The 16415-nt window shown below is 32.6% G+C and overlaps 1 long non-coding RNA gene across 1 annotated transcript; it reads right to left on the minus strand.

The window, feature by feature from the left end:
• Nucleotides 1-2442: 2442 nt before the first annotated feature.
• LOC114078631 lies at nt 2443-5487 on the minus strand. Its single transcript, XR_003580305.1, has 2 exons — nt 4949-5487; nt 2443-2978 (listed from the first exon to the last, which is right to left on the minus strand). It is a non-coding gene; the product is annotated as an uncharacterized LOC114078631 (long non-coding RNA).
• Nucleotides 5488-16415: the final 10928 nt, after the last annotated feature.

Here is a 16415-nt window from a genome sequence, read left to right on the forward strand (position 1 = left end):
TCGTAGAGAGGCCCACCTTCATTTATTTCACGTTTTTGTGAATATCATTTTCCAAAAATCTAACATATCGTGATAAAATTTCAATATTACTTCCATCCTCCAATACATCATTGAACGCGTACCCTTTGGAGCTTTTTGAGTATCTTATAAAGATACAATCATTTGTTTTAAACTTAGTTTACCAAACTCACCAAATTGATCTTTAATATATGTAGCACAACCCCAAGTCGTAGATAATTCAGGTTTGTTTTATGACCAGTCCAAAGATCATAAGAAGTGGAAGATACTAATTTAGAAGGCATTTCACTCAATATGTAGGTTGCATCTCCCAGAAAGAGATAGACAAATTTGCCTGCGCCATCATTGATCTTGTAATTTAAAATAATTTTCTATTCCTTCTTTTAGATACACCATTTTGTTGAGGTGTGTAAGGAGTAGTTAATTGTCTAATAATGCTCATTTCAATACATAATGCTTCAAATTATTTTGACAAATATTCACGTCCTCAATCTGTTCTTAAAACCTGTATACTTTTATCTAGTTAATTTTCAACTTCATTCATATATCTTTTAAAGCATTCAAGTGCTTCAGATATATGAGAAAATCAAATAGACATAACTGAAACACGTGAAATCATCAATAAATGTAATGAAATATGCAACACAAGACCTTGGCTTTATGATTTGGACAACAATATTAGAATGTATTAGTTGAAGTAGGAACTCAACTGTGTTAGCTTTCCCAAATGGTTTATGTGTAATCTTTCCAACAAAACAATTTTTACAAGTTGCCACGTCAATTTTAGCGAAAGGACTTAAATTTCTTTCCTTTTCCAACTAATTCATTCGATATTTTCCCTATGACACCTAATCTTGCATGTGATGTAATAACATCAATATCGTTATTACTAGAATAATACGTCATTACACAATGGCCAACATAATAGTCATAATTTAAAGGATTACAAACTAAAACGATCATAACGAAGTCGAAAATCATATAAAACATTATCTAGAGTTATTCTAATACCATTTCAAGTAAAAACAAATAAAAACCAGCATCTAGATGAACATACACATATACTAGGTTTCGTTCAATCTCTGTAGAATATAGGACGTCATGCAACATCAAAGATCGCCACCATGCAAGTCCACTTTGCAAGGGTCTATCCATTTGACATCAAGTCTAACCTTATTTTCTACACAGATCCACCTGTGAAACTCAGCAAAACTCCACAAATGCTTCTCGATCTCAACTCACGTGGTCGGTGGATCCCGAGTCTACAATCCATATAGGATACGATTTAGTTAGTAAAGAAGTGCTTGAAACATATGTAGAACTTTATTATCAATTTGGGAATGCTACCTTTTTTGGCTTGCTACATTCACGAGTAAAACGCCCTAGAACTTGGCAATTGTAGCACTTCATTTTGTTATTGTCTTTCTTCTTGAAAATACTATTTTTTCCTTTTTTGAATTTGGCTTCTTCCTTTTCTTAGAGGGTCCCTCTCCAATCTCTTTCGTTCTTCATCATTTTTCTTCCGGTTTTTCTTGCGCTTGAAGCTTGAAGACTTTGTACAACTTGACTCTGCCACAAAGGCATTAGAAGTAGTTTTAGCAACAGTAAGCCGCTCATCGTCAAGTTCAACATGGGGGAAACATCATAGAAGGTTTTGATACTATGATTATGGATCAAGTTAATCTTCAAATGTTACCAGTTATTGAGAAGAGACCGGATTGCTCCTTGAACTTGTTGCTCATATGAGACAACTTGACAAGCACTTTTGACTTGGACCATCATGTTTGACATTTTTATCATGACACTTCTTGTTAGTTTCAAATTGATAGTCAACTGTCGGAGGTGGGAACAGACGTACCCCCATATGTTCCTCGCAGATGTACCCACAAAGCATGAGCAGTTGGAAATTCCTCAAATTCATGTATGAGGTCATCAACTACAGAATAAACTATTATTCCACGTGTAGTGGAATTAACCTTTTTTCCAAGCTTTATAAGCTTCAAGGTCTCTTTTATGTTGTGCAGTATTATCCGCTTCTGGTTGATTCAAAACATGGTTTATACCTTCGAGAATATTTTTCTCTTTCAGCACATATCATATTTTATGACTCTAGATATCGTAATTATTACTGTTTGTTTTTCACCTTTATTTAAGTTAGCAATTATACTTTTTGATGCCATGTCTGTTATCAAGAGAAATTTTAGCAAGTTTCACTCATCAATATTAATTTAATCATTTAAGCATGGGATGATTGCATATACTTCATTCAAAAAAATCAATTTTCATAATGACTTCACAGTTTGTGTAGAATCCAAAAGGTTACTAAGTTTCCTATCATCATCTACAATCTAAATCTTTAACCAAAATTTGAGACTAACTTTCTAATGTGTATACTAATATATTGAAGACTTTAATTAACAAGGATTTTTAAGTCTAATAACTTATATTTTTAAAAAAACAAACTACATAGTTCATATAAGGAAAAGTAAATAAGTAATAACAAACCACTAATTATTTTAATAGACTAAAATCCTCTCAAAAGTCTTCAAGGCAACAAATATCTATCCTTAGGCTGACTGGGCCAAATATCACGATAAACATCAGTAAATCCACTATTCCAAGGTTCACGGGCAGCGTCTTAAGCTAAGGCTCTCCAATCGAAAAGTTCCTTATGATCATCCAGTTCAACCCATATTATTTTTTAAAAATGAATTAAATCACGTGAAGGAGTATTAGAGTATATTTTCAAAGATTCAAACTATTTAAATTTTCTCTCTTTTCCCTTCTATTGACTCTTTCATTCCTTAACAGATTTTGTATAGCCTTTGAGATACCAATCCGTACGATCTCATGCCCTCGGAAACATGTCTTACAGTGGCTTACTCTTCTACCTTGTTCATTTTCTCAACTTTAAGAACTTCCTCTTGGAGTAATTTGAGCATGTCCCCGTTCAGCTATATCTGAAATGGGAACAAAATGAAAATTGAATAATACCATTTAATGTGACAACATATATCACAAATTTTCGTAAAAGAAAAGAAACATCTTAAAGAACACAAGGAGCGATCTTGAGAAAAAAAATTAAAAGGTACTGAAATTATAATGTAACTACGCTCCCATAAAAAATTATATCAGTAGGCTCATTTTTCACACATTACTTTTTTCACACATTACTCTTTCCATACAAAAGTACTTTAATGCTAATGTAGGTTATCCCATAAAATATAATGAATTAAATAGTGCTAGATCCAAATAAGTAGTGATTTGATCACGTTCTCTCAAAAAATTTGAAAGAAAAAAACTAACACAATACACTTTTAATAAAGTGTGTGTGTTTCCAATATATATATATATATAAAGTTATGAACCAAAAAGGTACTACACGTTTTTCCATAAATCAGTACTACTTGAAAAAGATAACATGATAAAGTGGAACACATTTTCAATAAAATTATCATGTAGTGCAAAGCACTTTCTTCAAAAAAGTTAGAAAGCATACAAGTGGTACACCTTCTAGCATAAAAAAACATAAGGAAAAAGATTCATATTTCCCAAAAGAACGGAAATTACAAGCCATCTTCCCTACTTATATGTTATTAATACAAACACTTCTTTTCTATTCATGTTCTTCAAATATTTCTTATTAATAGAATAAGTACACAAGTATGACTATTTTCATTCTTCTTCAAATATTTCTTATTAATAAAATATGTACACAAGTATGATTATTTTCATTCTTCTTCAAGAAAAATTCAAGATAAATAAGACCGCACATATTTGTGTACTTCTCCATCAAAAAATGAATAGAAGGAAATACATGAGTTCAAAACCACGTTTTGATCTTTTATCTTTATAACAGGTAAGTACATATTGATGTTCTTTTTTTTGTAAAAAAAAAATCACAAAAAAACCAGTGTTTTGTGTCTAGCTTTTGTAAATATGGAGCATTCAACCCTTGGTCTGATCCTATCGTTAGATTTATGTAACAGGAACGAAGTTATGCATTAACTTCAATGAAATGTTAATCGAAAAGAGTTGCTCCTAGTCGGACCTTGAATCACTAGAAAATGAAGGATGAATTTTGCCAACTAAATGTATTCTTTGATTTGGTTGTGTTTTTCCGTTTCTTGTAGTGTTTGTCGTATCTTTCTTTTGAAATGAAGAACATCCTTTTAAAGTGAAACATGGGATAATAGATATTGAAAAAAAAATTGTAACAGTTCCCCCTCTTTCAAGTTTTAAAACTACACCCCTTTTTATTTAATTTAGATTATCTCTAATCTGATTTTCTTTTTTATAAAACAAAATGGGTTGGTTAAAAATGATTCGGGTCGGATCGGTTCACATGTGAGACTCAGGAACCACAAAATACAACACAAACATCTAATAAATAAGAATTATTAAACAAATTTTTACCCAACTCTATATCAAAATACTAAAAAAAAAAAGATTTTATCGAAATACTAAAAAAGAAAAGATTTTACCTCCTTTGGAGAAGCTAAGTAAGAGCTTGAGGTGTTAGAGACGATTCCACCGCAAACATATGAAATCGGGTGGAACCGGAAATGATGAACGAAGTCAAAGAGTGAAAGTAGAACCCAAAGATAAATATCCTCTCGGTTTTCGACTATGTATTTTTTAATAGATTCATATATCTATTTTTTCTTCAACTTTTTAGACTATTCTCCTCAACGTATATGTTCATGCCATACTTTTTTCCAACCTTCTCCTTGTTTTTTCCCCAATGTATCTAATCTATATCTTCCAATCATTTACAATTAAAAAGTAAGGGGGTTTTATAGGAGGAACTTAGGGTTCAGTTTGGGGGAAAAGCTCAAGGGCAAATCCGGTTAGAATAGGGAGTTTTCGAATTTCAAAATTGAAATCCTTTCTCAAGGACAGGAATATACCAAATCGATTCCAAACTCACCAAATTCGAATGATAGGATGGCAATGTTGACGTTGCAGATGAATCTCATCTTCTTGACGCGCTTCGTGGCACGATCTCGAGGCTGCAAGGACGAATACTTTGATTGTTGTAGCCAAAATCACCGTGCAAATAAAGTTGGCGAGGGATACAATGAGGATAAAACTGTAACCCGCGAACGTTGTGAACTCGACGTGTCCTTATGTTCATTATTGTTTGCTGGAGTGAAGACGCCGTCAGTTTTGTTTTGGCGTTGTATCCATTGCTATTGGAATATTACCGTTTGGGAATTGATGTCGTTCTCTACTTGATGTTGCTGCTAAGTTGTAATGTTAATGTTGGAAATAAATGGATGCTTCTGGGTTTCTTTTGAGAAGGAAAAGGGCCAGGTCGGGGGGAAGAAATGGGCTTGGCAAGGTAAAAGAATTTAGGCTTAGCAAAAAAAAAAAAAATCATATTTGTATGTTATAACTATAATTTGTATAATTGCACTCCATAAAAAACTTTATGTTTAGGATATAAGTACAATAAAACTAATCCTAATTTTTATTCATGATTAATTATTTTGAGAGGAAATATTTTAAATTCCATAGAATATTTTCACAACTAGATCCATAAAAGAGTATGTCTTTGATAAACATTAATAGTTATGTCTTCTTCATTGTTTGATAAACATTGATCTTTAAAAGCATGTTTGTACCTTTTTCGTTTTATATGTTATCTCAAATGTTTAGAAAATTCATTTTTTTAACTATTACATAGAGGTACAAAAATTACAGCAAAACTAAAAGTAATATAAAAAATAATATAACGTAAAAAGATAACTAAATGTTACATTGAATGTTATTTTACTAGAACTCATACTTAACTTTAAATACATAGTTAAAGAAATATAGTGTATCTCTATTTTTAACATAGTCACGCTTCCTTTTCTATTCTTTTTTTTTATGATTTTAGTTTTTTGTACACATCAAACATTTTGTCTATAGCAAGCTGACTTCTAACAAAATCTGATTCAATCAATATAACAGAGTTTTTGTCTATATATGTTAATGTAATGTCTTTTATTATGGATGTCATGTCATGTCTTTATTTACTTTAGAGAAAAGACATAAAATGCCTTCTGAACTTGTCCACACAACTTACTTTAGCACTTTAACTATAAAAGTGTTTCTTTACCCCACTAATTTAATTTGAATTGAATTTATTTACCCCTTAAAGAGTGACTTGACAAAATTTTTATCACCAACTTTTTGTAAGTGTGTGAGAAAGGAAAAGACACCAAAAGCTGACATGTGTTATTTTTTTTATTGGATTACGTACTTAATAATACTAATTTTTAAATATTTTATTTGAATTAACTTTTCACTCTCTATTTTTTTCTTTTTCTGCATCGTTTTCATTTTTTCCCTTTTTGTTCTTTTTCTGGATCCTGTTCTTTATTTTTGTATCTCTTCCCATGACTCTTTCTCTTTTTTATTCTTTTCATTTAGTTCAAGTAAACATTTACTCCCAAATGTAACTTCTTCCACATTTTTGCTTCTTTTTTTCTTTTCTATTTTTAATCGTTTCTTATTTCTTTGACAGAATTTGTAGTGTTTGATTCATCGACATCATTTTGGACAATTAAGATTATTAGATCTATCAATTAAAAAAGTTATCAGAATGAAGTTGATTTCCATTAAAAAGAAATTCGAAGATATTGTTGGCAAAAGATTAATTATGGAGATTTCACCCAATTCATTAATAAATTTTCATTTTTATGCAAACATTTTAATCTTTGAAGAAGGTGGTATGATGTAACTAAATTGAATATGCAATTGAACTTTGAATTAAAATTTGTATATTGAGTACTAAATTTTTTGATGGATTTAATTTTTGGCTCAGTATTAAATAAAAATAATTATTATGGAGAATTAAGCAATTAATCAGGAATTTAGTTAATGTACACGTGGACGAATGAAAACACGTGTGAGTCAACAACACCCAACCTTCAATTGTGCTGGTGATGGAGGGTTGAACAAAAACACTTAAAAGATGTTAAGGGGGATATTTAAACACTCATGTAGTTAAAGTGCTAAAGTAAGTTGTGTGGAAAAGTTCAGGGGGGATTTTATGTCTTTTTTTTATTTTTACTTTTCTTTCTTTTCTGTTTAAACTTGTAATTCTTTCTATAAACTTGATATTACAACCACCTAAACATTTTTGTAATATTTTTTCTTTATACATATCTTTTTTATAGCCAATTTCTTTTTGGATAATTAAAACTTACGTTTAATAATTAAAATATAATAATTTCTCTGCTATAATAAATTTTTTATTTGTCATGAAGCATTAAAAATATCAAACCTCCAACATATGACACAAGATTTTCATGCTATATTTTGTGAAGAGCTATATTACTATGTCAAACTTACATACAAAAGTCCTTGTCTTTGAAGTTAGCAATGGTTTTATGTACGCTCCACTATGATATATTTACTTATATCAATTAACTTTTCAAATGTCAATTAGGAGAAAAACGTTCAATGCATATGTCTAGACCTAGTAATATTATAACGAGTACTTAATGCTACGGGTAAACATGAAATGATTTAAGCAATAACCTTAACACGAATATAAGAAAAAATTTCAATGCTTGAAGTCACTTGCACATGCGCTCTTAGATTTCTCACTCACAAACTCATCATTCGCCTTTATTCGTGTCTTTTCAAAAGCTCGGTGGATAAGGTGGCTCCTAGTTCCTTATAAGGGTGGCAAATGGTCGGATTGTATTGGTTTTGCATGGGTTGAATATGGTTTGAAAAAAAATAGGTTGGATCATAATCCATCCAAATATAATATGGTCAAATATGAATTTGGTTAAGTATGGTTTGGTCAAAATGGTTTTAACCCATTTAACCAAATTTGTTTTTCAAAACATAAATGTAACCCTCTCCACATACCCCCCCTCCTCCACATTTCACCAACCTACCCCTGAAAAAAATTATTTTTCAAAAATAAAAAAAATCTATTAAAAAAAAAAAATTTACCCCGCCCCCTGGCAACCCCTTGCCCCCCGCTCTACCTTCCACCAACATACCCTATTTATTTTTTTCAAAAAATACCCTCTCCTCACGGGCATTCTCCGCCCCCCACCCCCACTCCATCCCAACTTCCACCAACCTACCTCTAAATTTTTTTTAGGAAAAATTACTAAACTACACTACTTTAATTTATCTAATTCCATTAATTCCCTACTAATTTATTAAATTTCAAAAATCCCTTTTTTGACCCCCCAATGATACTAATTAACTTCACATGTTGGAAACTTAAAAAGTTAAATTAACCATCCCAAAGTTAGAAGTTACCGTCCCAAGTAAAAATTGGTCCATTCCCCCAAAAATCTCGCCTTCCCCAATTTTCTCCCAAAATTTTCCCCCTAATTTTCAGTTACAATTGTAAATCAAATTTGAAATTCAAAATATTCTATGGATTATTATCAATATTCATCCGAATTTGACTCCTAAATCTGGTATATCATCATCCACATTACTATTTCTTCAAAAAAAATTCAATTTTTGCATATTTACTGTGCTTATTGTTCAAAAAATTATATTGTTGATTTACATAATCAAATTCTATGTAGATCTGAGTTCTTTATTGTTGTATCAAACTATTGTCATGACAAAACNAAAAACAGTTTACCCTCTCCTCCCGGGCATTCTCCGCCCCCACCCCCACTCCACCCCAACTTCCACCAACCTACCTCTAAATTTTTTTTTATTGAGTGAAAGTTAAAATAAGTGATCTATGGATCAAATAGATACCCATATTGAACCCATTTTGACCATATTTGAATAGACTTTTAAAATAGCTTAAAGCCCATAGTTGACCAATATAATATGAGTGATCCAAGTCATTATATATGGTCAAAATGGACCCATTTTATTAATATAGGCTGAAATCGCCACCCCTAGTTTCTTAACTCAAATTGAATAGCACCTCCACAATTAAATATAAGGAATAGCATTGGAAAAATTATAACTTGATGAAACAAAAATGAATATCTATCTAGTTGTCTTATGTGCACCGATGAGTGCAGGAGCCTCATGTATGGTGTGAGGGGATCGACCTACCGCCACAGGTCTTAATTAAATATTTTTTAAAGAATTGTGCATAATTGTCTTTACAACCCTTTGTCTTCAAGATCGCTTAAATAAATATCGGGATATATTCACAATTGCTTTATCGTGATCAATTTTATATGAGGCTTGCTTAATCTACGACGCACCAACAAATTGACGAAAAATATTTCTAGTTGTAGCTTTCGCTCTAAACTATTTCTATCTAAAATGTTTCGTAAATCACCTTTGGTTGCGCAATATTATACCATTGCAAAAAACCACAACAACACAATTGTGTTTGAAAATTCAAAACAATTTGCATACTCATATCATTTTTATACAAAATTAATTACTTTATGGAATTTCCATAACCTTGAATGATCTGGCTTAATTAATCTACTTGTTTTTTTGCAAAAATGTTTTTTATGCTAAATTATATCATAATTATATTGTTACTTATTAATTAGATAAAGTGTTGGTGTATATGCACTTTATTATTAAAATAAAATATTAAGTGCATATGTTAGTGGGTATATATTATGATAAAAGATGACTATAGTGCTTGTAACTTAATTAAATGACTATTAGTTCTTGTAGCTTTCATGGTCAGTTTCTTGTAACTCATATGACCATTAGCTTCTTGTAGCTTATGTAACATATATATCACATTTTTCACGATCCAAGGTATACCCTAGGAGTAAAATGGTGTATAGGACCCGAAGATGCCCCATACAAGCCACTTAACATTCATTATACAAAAAAATAGAATATCAAAGAGATAAAGACAAATATTTCAAGTCTAAAAGATTTATGAAAGTAAAGAGGAAGTATACACATTTGTCTCAAAGTCATTTAGTACATAAGAATGAATCTAGGCGTAGCCCGTACATCATGTTTCAAAACTGACAATAAAGAAAGAAAATTGAAAACAATGAAAATCCGTCCTCGAAGCATGAGTACCAAAGCTCAAAGATCTCCTCGACGAACTCCAACCACGAAACTATGAACTTGACTATCGGTCACTACAAAACATGTACCAAATATGATATCTATGCATAAAACATTTAAAACATGCTAAAAAGGGACATTTCCATGACATGCAATGTCCAAGGTAAAACATGATATAAAAAGGGTTAGAGGACATAAGTCATAAAACATGGTCACTGCAAGCTAACAACTTTAAACGTTCATGAGATACTTGTAACTTTAACCTTAGTTTAATTAGAATGACTCCTTAAATCATTGATTCATTTTAGCTGAGAATACTTTACAACCTTAGAATCCTTTATGTGAAAAAACATTTCACATTCATGCATGAAATAGTTATGTGATAAACCCTTTCAAAACAATTAACCACTATAACAACATTGATACTTTACTCTCAAAGTATCTTTACAACATTTGCATTAATTTCATGAAAAGATGCTTAAATTCATAAACTTTACTTCCATAATTCAAAACCCACATCATATAGTCATTACTTAGAAAACATGGGAATTGCATGGATTAATGGAGATGATCATAAAAACAGGATTAAATAAATTCATTCATAAAAGATCATAAATCCATTAATTAAATATATAATCAAGAGAACCCATAACATAGAAGAAAAATCCTAATTCAATTGGTGATTTCTAACTTTGAAAATTAAAGAAGTTGGGACCTCAATGAATAGAAGAGATCCATGGATGAAAACTATCATACCTCAATGTCAATCTCTTAAATTCAATGGGGGATTAGGATACTTGACTTGAAACCCTAGGTTAAACCCTTTTTCTTCAAGCTTTCTAGAGAGAGAGAGAGATAATTCTGGAGAGGAAGACTTGTTCTCTATTGTAAATTTCAGAGACTGATTTTAGTTGGGAATTTTTGAGGTTGAAAACACTTATATAGGGTTTTTTACTTAAGCATAAAATTACGTAGTATTAGGCAATAATAATTAAGGGAAGACCCAAAAGCCCATGAGAAAATAACTGTCGAACCCATCGACAGTAGGAACCTATGGTTCGTGCGTCAACCTACGAACCATCCTGTCCCTCTGTCTATTGGTTTAGAGAGCCAAAATTTTGGACCTAAAATGATAGGACATACCCACGGTCGTAGTCCAAGTGACGCGCAGTAGGTCCCAAGTGTAGTCCTTAACTTTCAATCTCAAAATCTTTATAAGTTTAGGACTCATCTACGAGACATATCTATGACTCGTGCATTGGATGACAGACCATCTTGGTGAACCATTGAAAAATACAAAAAACTTGACATTTTTGAAAAAAACAACCCCAACCAAGGTCACCACCTACAATACGTCGGCCCACCTAGAAATCGTCGATGGCGTCGTAAGTGCTGACTCTAGATTTGTGAAAAATTGAAATCTCTCTTTTTTTTGAATTTGAGGTGTTATATTATCTTCCCCTTGGTATCATTTGTCCTCGAATAAGATTCAGGACAATATAAGGAGGGCTGGAACTTAAACCTAACAATGCAACATGAATGAAATCCTAAAAATGCACTATTCGGGGAGGAAACATCAACTCCAAGATAAAGCATGTTCCAAATATCATATCACGAAGTTTATATGTAACTCATACTTAAATGCACATAAAGATGTAGAAATCAATCATGTTTAATCATTTTCTCAAAACATAAGCTTTCTCATGGACATGCATAAATAAGGAAATCATAGGAATATCTAAGACACATAATACCAAAAGAGTAAACCTTGAGGAACTCAATACCTCAAGCTAGAGTAGGAGTATAAGGAAAGAGTTGAGGATAACAGGGCATCATATTGGTATCGGTGTCCCAAGTAGCACCCTCAACTAACTGATTCTTCCACAAATTTTTTTTATTTTTGAACTTCTTGACTTTCTAGTAAAAAATTTCAACAGAAACTTCCTCACAAGAAATATTATCCTGAACTCCCAAACCTTTCGAGGGAACTAGATGTCAGATCACCAAAACATTTCTTAAACAAACTAGGTGACATCGAAAATAGGATGCACCGTTGCCAATTGTGAGGCAATTCAGTTTCGTACGCAACTTTACCAATATGCTTTAATATTTGATCCAGGCCTACATATAGATGGGTAAGGTCCCCTTCTTACCAAACCGCATTATACCCTATATGGATAAAATTTTCAAGTAAACCCAATCGTTCACAACAAACCTAAAATCTCTTTTTCTAATATCGGTATATGACTTTTGCCAACTTTGGGCCATTTTAAACCTTTCTCTAATAAGTTGAACTTTCTCTATAGACTCATGTACCAACCAGGAACTATAAGGGAAACTTCACTCACCTCAAACCAACCTATAGGAGATGTACATCTTGTACCATGTAATGCCTCAAATGGAGCTATACCGATACTTAAGTTATAGCTATTGTTGTAGGCAAACTCAATCAATGGCAACTTATCTTCCCAATTACCCTTGAAATCTATCGCACAAGATCTAAGTATATATTCCAATGTTTGGATAGTACGCTCCGCTTGCCCATCGGTTTGTGCATGAATGGTTGTACGAAGCTTAACATGAGTACCAAGACCCTTTTGAAAAGATTTTCCAAACTGAGAAATGAATTGGGTGCCACGATCATCGATAATGGATAAACGCACTCCATGCAACTTTATCATTTCTCTTGAGTACATCTTAGGATAATCCTCTTCCGAATAAAAAACCTTCAACATAATGAAAGAAGTTTATTTTGTCATCCGATCTAGAATAATTCCAATCGAGTCATGTTGCCGCCAGGTGCAAGGAAAACCCAAAATAAAGTCTATTTCAGATCTTCTCACTTCCAAGTAGGGATGCTAATGTCTTGGGACAAACCTCCCTATTTTGATGCTCAAATTTAACTTGTTGACAATAAGGACACATCCATAAATTTCGTAGTATCCTTTATTATCCCATTCCATCAATATATCTTCTACAAGACGCGGTGCATATTGTTGTCTCTCGGGTGAATGGAATATCGAGAACAATGGGTTTTTCACAAGATATTTTCCCTCAAGTAACTATCATTAGAAACACACAAACGATATTAATATATAAGTACACAATATTCCCCTTGGGAGAAAGCCTCAGTGGACCTCTTAAGCACCGATTCCTTTCATTCAACAAAAGTTGGATCAAGACCTTTCTTGGTCTTCACATCCACCACAAAAGATGATTTTGAACCATAGAACCACATTTAGTAGATTCCGCTAACTGAACACCTAACTGTGTTAATCTATGAACATCTCAAACCAACTATTTTTTTTTTTTATCATTTTCCATGTGAGCAACACTACCCATAGATAACCATATAAGAGAATCTTCTACTAAGGTGATACGATAAACTCATATCATAATCTTTCAATATCTCAAGCGACCTTCTTTGGTGAACATATAGATCCTTTTTATTAGACACATACTTCAAACTCTTGCGGTCGGTATAAGCATTAACATGAACATCATAGAAGTAATGCCTCCAAATATTTAAGGCAAGAACAACCGTCACTAATTCAGGGTCATGCATATTATGATTCTCATGAATCTTAAATTTCCATGAAGCATAGGAAATTTTTTTTCCATTTTGCATAAGCACACATCCTAGAGAAATCCTCGAGGCATAACAATAAATAACAAAATCATATGCCCCTTCAGCAAAAGTCAACACCGGAGCGTAAGTAAGTTTATCCTTAAGTTTTTAAAAACTCTATTCACATGCTTCGGACAATATGAAATTAGCCTTCTTTTGATTCAATGCTTTCAATGGAGAGGCAATCATAGAAAACCCATCAACAAACCTTCTATAGTAACTATACAAACCTAATAAACCTCTAATATACTAAGGGAATATAAGTCTAGGCCAACTCTTAATCACATCCCTATTCTTAGGATATACCTCAACAAATCAAAGATTTAAGGAGCTATTCTAATTTCATTGATGAGCATGGCGGTACGACATTCCATAACTACCATCTTGGATACACCCAAAATGTACTTACTTATCCTTGCCATTGATCGACAATCATAGTAGGAAAATATTGAGAAAATTTCATGAAATTCAAAGCATATTCCTTTAAAATATTACTTTCTTGACAAAGGTTCATTAAAGCGAGAACATTTTCCTCCCCCATCTTAGGGGGAAATAACTTATAAAGGAAAGAAATCTTTAACTTTTCCCAATCAATAGGATCCACATCATTTTGCCTTCTTTCGTTCCATCGGTTGAACCATATTTGAGAAAAACCCTTCAGTTGATAAATGACATGTTCCGCTTTTTCCATTGGATTCACTCCCATGATCATCAACACCTTGTAGACCTCATCGATGAACTCTTTAGGTTCTTTCTCAATTGTAGAACGATAAAACTCTAAAGGATTAACAATATAACTTTAGAAGATTCATATAATAAAGTACCTCACTCTAGATGATGTAGTAACACATTTTGGTTCACAGGAACCACAACCTCCCAATTGGCTTGAGTTATCATGGCTTAGGCCAATACTTGAAAACGACCCTAAGCATTGCATTAGTTGCTTGGCCAAAGGGTCGACCAAAATTTGAAGAGATTGAGGAGGAGATTCTTGTTCCACATTCTCCCTCACATTCCTTCTAGCATAAGCTCTTCAAGAAGCCATATCCTGTAGAGCACTAGATAAGGATTAAGAGAGAGATGTTATAGAGTTATACTCTATTGCACAACTTTAAAGTAGTTAAAGAAGTGGAGTTTCCTAAACATCTTGTATCCTCTCATTCATAAGTGTCGCACACTTCACACTTATGACCAATACTCTAATGGACGTTGCTTATGCGACTTCCTAGGACCTTTGTTAAAATTTTGCTCTGATTACCAAGTTTTTCATGACCTGAGGTAGCCCCTAGGCGTAACATGATGTATTGGAACCGGAGATGTCCCATACAATCTACTTTTCATTCATCATACAAGAAATATAATAAAAAGATATAATAACAAACATTTCAAGTCTAAAAGTTTTGTGAATGTAACGCAAAAGTCTAAACATTTTTTTCAAAGTTATCTCGTACATACAAATATATATAGGCATAAACCATACATAATGTTCCAAAACTAACTATAAAGGAAAAAAAATGAAAACAGTAAAAAGAAAGCATCCTTGAAGCATGAGGACTCACCAAATCTCAAAAATCTCAACTAACTCTAGCCACGAAACTGGGAATCCTGACTGTCAGGCCCTAAATTTGGGGAAATGTAAGCAAGAGTAAGTGCTAGTACAAAAAATATGAAAAGTATGATAACTCTGCATAAAACATTAAAAACATGCAAAAAATGGACATTTTCATGACATGCGATGACCAAGCTAAATTATGATATAAAAGGGTTGGCAGACATAAGTCATAACACATAGTCAATGAAAGCTAGCAGTTTTTAAACGTTCATGAAAACTTGTAAAAGTAACCTTAGTTCAATACATTGGGAGATTTACCTTCAACCGACATATAAGACCATGCGAATTATCAACACGGAATCCGATGTCTACACCACACTAAAAAGGGGTTTCCTACTTGCCAAGGTAAGAATGAATTATAGCATATGTATATCCACTAGATAATATTTATCTAAGAAAATCATCCTATAAGGGCAAAAGGTAATGGCATATAGAGATTTTTTAAAGGAACCGGACCTTTACTGACAGGGGATCTCCCATATCAATATTCTCTGGTTTTGAGCATAAATACCACGGAGTAATCATTTTCTTAACTTGTTCTTATTATCCAGGGAAAGGCACATCAACTTGCGAATCCAAGCTAATTCATATGTCATCTATGAAAACATATCATTCAATAATCAATCCAAGCTAGGTTTCATTAAAATAGATCCTTAAATCTTTGATTCATTTTAGGTGAGAAAACATGAACCTTAGATAGGGATATTTTTCATCCATGTAGGTTTTAAATAAAGGTTTTTAGGTATATCCTAAGAAGACGGATGTGGTCAAGAGTTGGGTTTAGAAGTTTCTTGGGTTTGGCTGGTTATTATAGAAGTCTTGTTAAGGGGTTTTCTTCTATTGCCTCTCCATTGACTGCATTGATTCAAAAGAAGGCTAAGTTCACATGGTCTGAACCTTGTGAAAAGAGCTTTCAGGAATTGAAGGATAGAATTACATCCACTCTAGTGCTAACTTTACCGAAAGACACTAATGGTTTTGTGGTTAATTGTGATTCCTCGAAAATAGGCTAGGGTGTGTGATTATGAAAAATGGGAAGGTTATTGCCTATGATTCAAGGAACTTAAGTAGTGAAAATAATTACCCACGGGCCTTGAATATGCGGCACTTGTTTTTGCCTTAACGATTTGGAGGTACTATTTATATGGAGTTCATGTGGATGTTTTTGCCGACCAC

Source organism: Solanum pennellii, chromosome 9 (assembly GCF_001406875.1).
Source record: "Solanum pennellii chromosome 9, SPENNV200".
Lineage (NCBI taxonomy): Eukaryota > Viridiplantae > Streptophyta > Magnoliopsida > Solanales > Solanaceae > Solanum > Solanum pennellii.